We start from the raw sequence: 6391 nt of genomic DNA on the forward strand, positions 1-6391 counted from the left end.
TATTTATATATAATATAAATTATATGAATATAAATATATACATGTAAATACATATAAATATTTTCTAAATATATACTGTATGTGTATTTATATATACATAATAAATATACACAGTACACACAGATATATTATGTAAATAAAAACGTTTATTTTGAATGCGATTAATCGTTTGACAGCACTACTATTAACAAATAAACAGATGTGAATTGGTATGTTTAATTACATATGGTTCATATATAAAAAAATTTTAATTTAACTTAATTTATTTCTAGAAATTAATACTTTTATTCAGAAAAGACATGTTAAAATGATCAAAGGTGAGAGTAAAGACATTGATTTATTGTTCAAATAAATGCTGTTCTTTTGAACTTTCTGTTCAAGAAATGTATCACGGTTTCCACAAAAATATTAAGCAGGAAAAACTGTTTTCATCATTTATAATAATAAGAAATATTGCTTGAATGATATTAGAATAATTTCTGAAGGATCATGTGACACTGAAGACTGGAGTAATGATGCTAAAAATTCAGCTTTGCCATCACAGGAATAAAATATGTTTTAAAACATTAAAAAAATATTGTAAATTGTAATAATATTTCACAATATTACTGTTATTACTGTATTTTTGATTAAATAAATGGTTTTTGTGCATTTGAGCAGTCTTGGCACGAGATTACTTGCACTAGTAGCATTATCATAAACACGTCTCCTTTCATGAACAAAACAGTTTTGAATCTCTTTTTTTATTTTATTATTATTATTTTATTTTTTTATTTTTTTTGCTGATTCTATGCACAGTATTCTTATATGTACATATTTATTTCCAGGGACTTACTCCTCTGGACACCCTGCGTCAGTGGTTTAAGACTTACAGCTGACAGCTGGACCAAGAGACAAAGCAGGAGTGCTTGGAGACTGAAAAACTCATCAAGAGAGCTCTGTCAGGAGACGGTGAGGAGATAAACATTACTGATTTATTTTGCAATATGTTTTTTAAATGGCTGACAGACAATGAATTGCTTATTATATACAGTTTTGCATGTTAATGATGACACATTCACAAAATTACTAATTAATTAATCTCTTATTTTGAACAAGAATTACTCAAAATAATAAAAAAACAGAAAATGTGCAAGTGGAAGCTATCACATGTTGGATTGATGCTGGTAATCTCCAGTTTGGCTTATTTACTAACCCAAAATAGAATGACAGAATTATCAAGAACAATTGATTTACTTGAGAAAGTTTTAGTACTTCAAAAATAAATCACAGTACTTAAAGGGTTCGTTCACCCAAAAATGAAAATTCTGTCATTAATTACTCACCCTCGTGTTGTTCCAAACCCGTAAGACCTTCGTTCATCTTCGGAACACAATTTAAGATATTTTTGATGAAATCTGAGGGCTCTCTGACCCTCCCATAGACAGCAAGGTAACTACCACGTTCAAGGTCCAGAAAAGTATCAAGATGATCGACAAAGTAGTCCGTGTGACATCAGTGGCTCAACTGTAAAGTTACGAAGCTACGAGAATACTTTTTTGCGCAAATAAACTTTTTCTCGCGTCATGGTACTGTTGTGAACGCGTGTCCAAAGTGACACAGTAGAGACGAAAATGTGGAATAAAGTCATTATTTTTGTTTTCTTTGCCATCTTGGTACTTTTCTGGACCTTGAACGTGGTAGTTACCTTGCTGTCTATGGGAGGGTCAGAGAGCCCTCAGATTTCATCAAAAATATCTTAAATTGTGTTCCGAAGATGAACGAAGGTTTCGAACAACATGAGGGTGAGTAATTAATGACAGAATTTTCATTTTTGGGTGAACTAACCCTTTCAAACTTTTTGTCTTCTCCTGTAGTCTCAGTTGTATCAGCACTTCCACGGCAGCAGAAGGAGCTTCAGGACCGTCAGCTGTTTGATGCTGAGTGTTCAGAACCACTGCTGCAGGAGTTACCGCCATCACCCCAGCAGATCACTCCCCGTTCCGCTCCAACCGTCCCAACTCCAAAAAACTCGGCTTGCAGGCACAGGAGCATCTCAGGCCCGGCCTGCCGGCCACAAGGGATGGCGGTAGATGTTCTGTATGGGGTAATTTGCTTTTTCTGAAACAATTGTTCTGTAAATTTTTCTCATTTTTAAGCAAGAATTCATTTAGTTAATTGTATTTGTTTTTGCTTCAGAACGAGAGCAATTCTTCGGATAATTACGACTCGGATTGCTCACTCAGTCCTCTTCGTCCTGTTCGGTCAAAACCACGTTCCCCAGCTGTCCAGTCCTCGCAGGAATTCCCACCCAGTCAGGATGTGCCCTCCGTGTTTGCGTTCAGAGAGGCCACTTTGCCCCCACAGTCAGAATCAGGCAGACTGGAGTATCAGAAGGCCATGCAGAACCTGGGCAGCGCCAAATCCCGCCTCCTCTCTCAGAGCCTATCAGAGCCGGCCTTTACCAGCACGCCAGCAGTGTCGGCCAATAGCAGAGCAGCGCTGGTACCAGAGGACCAGTATCTGGCAGATGATTGGCTGGAGGATGACCTGAGTGATGTGCAGCCTAAGAAGAAACGGAGAGTTTCTGAGCACAACATACCACGGGAAACAACTTCCAGAAATCAGAATCATTTCTCAGCATCTGCTGAAGCTCCTCCTAGAGGTGTGTGACATAGGGCACAATCATATTCACTCATTAGATTCAAGATGATTATGAAGAACACACAATAATGTAATCATAATATTTCATTTTTATTAATTAGGTAGAGGGCTACACTTTTTTTTTGTTGTTGTTATTTTTCTATTCTTTTATGTTATTTATACAGTTTTATTTAATAATGGTTAATTAAATCCTAAATTTAATGTCTAACAACAAATTTTTTACTTCAAATTTTTTAGCTCCTTTACGCAACACAAGTACCTACCACACTAGTTTCCTTAAACATTATTAATTATTAGTTTCTGATTAATATTATACAATTTCAATTAATAATGGTAAGTTAAATCCTAAATTTAATGTCTAACAATTAATATTTTTAACATTTCTGAGCTTCTTTACATTTTTTTAATGCTAAAGGAATGCAACGCTTAAGTGCCACATTAGTTTCCATAAAAATGAATAATTAAGTTTTTTATATTATGATGTATATGGTAATGTAACACTTTTCCTGGAACGCTTTCAAAATAACATTTCCCAACACTGAAATTAACATTCATGGAATGGCTTCTGAAATATTCGATTCTAGTTGGTCAGTCGCTGCGTTCTGCTGTCAGATATTTTTGTATAATTAGGGGTTCAAGCACGCAGTGCTGAAACCCTTTTGAAATCGTTAGGATTTTTATTTATTTTTTTATTATTATTCTTCTCCCCTAAAACTGATCGTGCAGACCAAACCGTAAGGCCTAGAGACTTGAAACTTGGCCAAATGATAGAGCTCAATTTGGGGAGAACCTATCAAAGTCTCAGCCCAATCGGCCAATAGGGGGCGCTACAGCGATCAAAAACGCGCAAGTACTAATAACGCCTAAACCGCTTGTCATATACTCAAAAGTTTAACATTTTTGGAATCCTTCAGTCAAGCCAAATTAAAAATGGTCACTCTGATTTTGGGTCTAGGACGTCTCGTTTTTTCGCAAATTTGATGTATGTCCAAAACCTACTTTTGCGAACTAGTCCTAGGTTTTTTGCCCGATCGGAACCAAACCACTGCAGAAATATTCTCTGGAGAGTGAATATCAATAATTATCAAAAAAAAAGTTGAAATTTCAACTCACTGTTGCAGTGGGGTGCCAAAACGTTCAAAAGTCGAGGACCAATTTTACTAAAAAGGCTATAACTCTTGAACGAAATGAGATATCTTCACCAAACTCGCTGCACATGTGTAAGAGCTAAAACTTTGGTCAAATAAAAAAAAATGCGTAGCTCTGCCACTTGGTGGTGCTATAATTTTGAAAAAACGATTACTAGGGAACCGTTTGTCCGATCGACTTGAAATTTGGTTTGCAGTGTCAAGGACTATAAGTGGCACAAGTGTCTATGAGGACATTTGCGTTTCTCAAAAAACATGGCCGCCATTGGCCAAACTCTTTTAAGCACCTATTTGACAGGGTTAACGGAGGTCGATCGGAACGAAACTCGGTGGGCATGTTCGACACATGGTCCTAAAGGTCTGTAAGAATTTTGAAAGAAATCGGCCACTGGGGGGCGAAATTGCGTTTTTCAAGTGCGTAAACGATTGTATATTGCGCAATTTTTCACACATCAACACAATATGCATATCATTTGATAGATCTTTTCATAATGAGTAACTTTGCCTCTAGAGCCATTGCTGTCAATCAAATCATTCATTAAATATTCTCAATTACGTTAAAAACCTACTTTTGCGAACTAGTCCTAGGTTTTTTGCCCGATCTCGATCAAACCACTGCAACGGAATTCTCTTGACTCTCTAGATCAGGGGTGGCGAACGTCGGTCCTGGAGAGCCACAGCCCTGCAGAGTTTTGCTTCGACCCTAATCAAACACACCTGAACAAGCTAATCAAGGTCTGAAGGGTTATTAGGAAGCTGCAGGCAGGTGAGTTTTAATTAGGGTTGGAGCTGAACTCTGCAGGGCTGCGGCTCTCCAGGACCAGAGTTCGCCACCCCTGCTCTAGATCAATAATTATCAAAAAAATGTTGAATTTTGTCCTTCGCTTACTTTTAACGGTGTCATTTAGAGAAGGGGCGTGGCCAAAAATACCCAAATGCCAATAAAACCTAAACAAAACCTCAAAACTTTACGAAACTTGGTGAAAACATGTGTCCGTTGACTCTTAATAAGCAAGCAAAATTTCATGAATATCGGACCATAGGTGGCGCTATAACAGTAAAAAAAGTATCCAAAAACACAATATTACAATTATAACAGAATTAAATTGTACACAAAAAGTTCATATATTCACACATACACTAAATCTTGATATCATAAGATAGATCTCCTCATGCTGAACAACTTTGCCTCTGGGACCAATGTTGTCAATGAAACTGTTAATTAAATATTCAAGATTATTTAAAAAAGCTACTTTTGCAAACTAGTCCAAGGTTTTTCGCCCGATCAGAACCAAACCAGTGCAGAAATACTCTATGGACAGTGTTTATGAATAATTATCAAAAAAAGGCTGAACTTTCAATTCACGGTCGCAAAGGGACGCCGAAACGTTCGAAAGAGGCGGGGACAATTTTACTAAAATGGCTTTAACTCTTGAACGGAATGAGATATCTTCACCAAACTTGATACACATGTGTAGGAGCTCAATCTTTGGTAATATAAAAAAAAAATGCGCAGCTTTGCGACTTGGTGGCGCTATAAGAAGGAAAAAACAGAAAAACTATAAGTTTTTATAAAACTATAAGACCCTAATCAAACACACCTGAACAAGCTAATCAAGGTCTGAAGGGTTATTAGGAAGCTGCAGGCAGGTGAGTTTTAATTAGGGTTGGAGCTGAACTCTGCAGGGCTGCGGCTCTCCAGGACCAGAGTTCGCCACCCTTGCTCTAGATCAATTATTATCAAAAAAAATTTTAATTTTGTTCTTTGGTTACCTTTAACAAGGTCATTTAGAAAAGGGCGTGGTCAAATATACCCCAAAACCTATAAAACCTAAACAAAAACTCCGAACTTTATGAAACTTGGTGAATAAATGTGTCAGATGACTCTTAGCAAGCATGCAAAGTTTCATGGAGATCGGACCATAGGTGGCGCTATAACAGTTGAAAAGGCCTCAAAAATACAATATTTGTATAGAAAATGACCTCAAATTATAGAACATGTACATATATTCACAAAAACACAAGATCTTCATATCATATGATAGACCTCCTCATTCTGAACAACTTTGCCTCTGGGACTAATGCTGTCAATCAAATTGTTCATTAAATATTCACAAATATGTTAAAATCTTACTTTTGCGAACTAGTCTTAGGTTTTTCGCTCAATCTCGATCAAACCACTGCAGTAATATTATCTGGACTCTCTAGAACAATAATTATCAAAAAAAATGTTGAATTTTGTTTTTTGTTTACCTTTAACGGGGCAATTTAGAAAAGGCAGTAGTCAAATATACCCTAAAACCTATAAAACCTAAACAAAAACTCAAAACTTTACGAAACGTGGTTAAAACATGTGTCAGATGACTCTTAACAAGCATGCAAAGTTTCGTGGAGATCGGACCGTAGGTGGCGCAATAACAGTTAAAAAGGCTTCAAAAACACAAGATTTCAATGGTAAATGGCCTCAGATTGCAAAAAAAATTCTCATATATTTACACGAACACTAGATCTTCATATCATATAATAGATCTCCTCATTCTGAACAACTTTACCTCTGGGACCAATGCTGTCAATCAAACTGTTCATTAAATATTTGAGAT

At 36.4% G+C, this 6391-nt stretch overlaps 1 pseudogene; it reads left to right on the forward strand.

Moving 5' to 3' along the window:
• LOC107665114 (tonsoku-like protein) overlaps positions 1–6391 on the forward strand; it is a 21464-nt pseudogene that overhangs the window by 7509 nt on the left and 7564 nt on the right.

Source organism: Sinocyclocheilus anshuiensis, unplaced genomic scaffold (assembly GCF_001515605.1).
Source record: "Sinocyclocheilus anshuiensis isolate Anshui unplaced genomic scaffold, SAMN03320099.WGS_v1.1 scaffold575, whole genome shotgun sequence".
Taxonomy (NCBI): Eukaryota; Metazoa; Chordata; class Actinopteri; order Cypriniformes; family Cyprinidae; genus Sinocyclocheilus; species Sinocyclocheilus anshuiensis.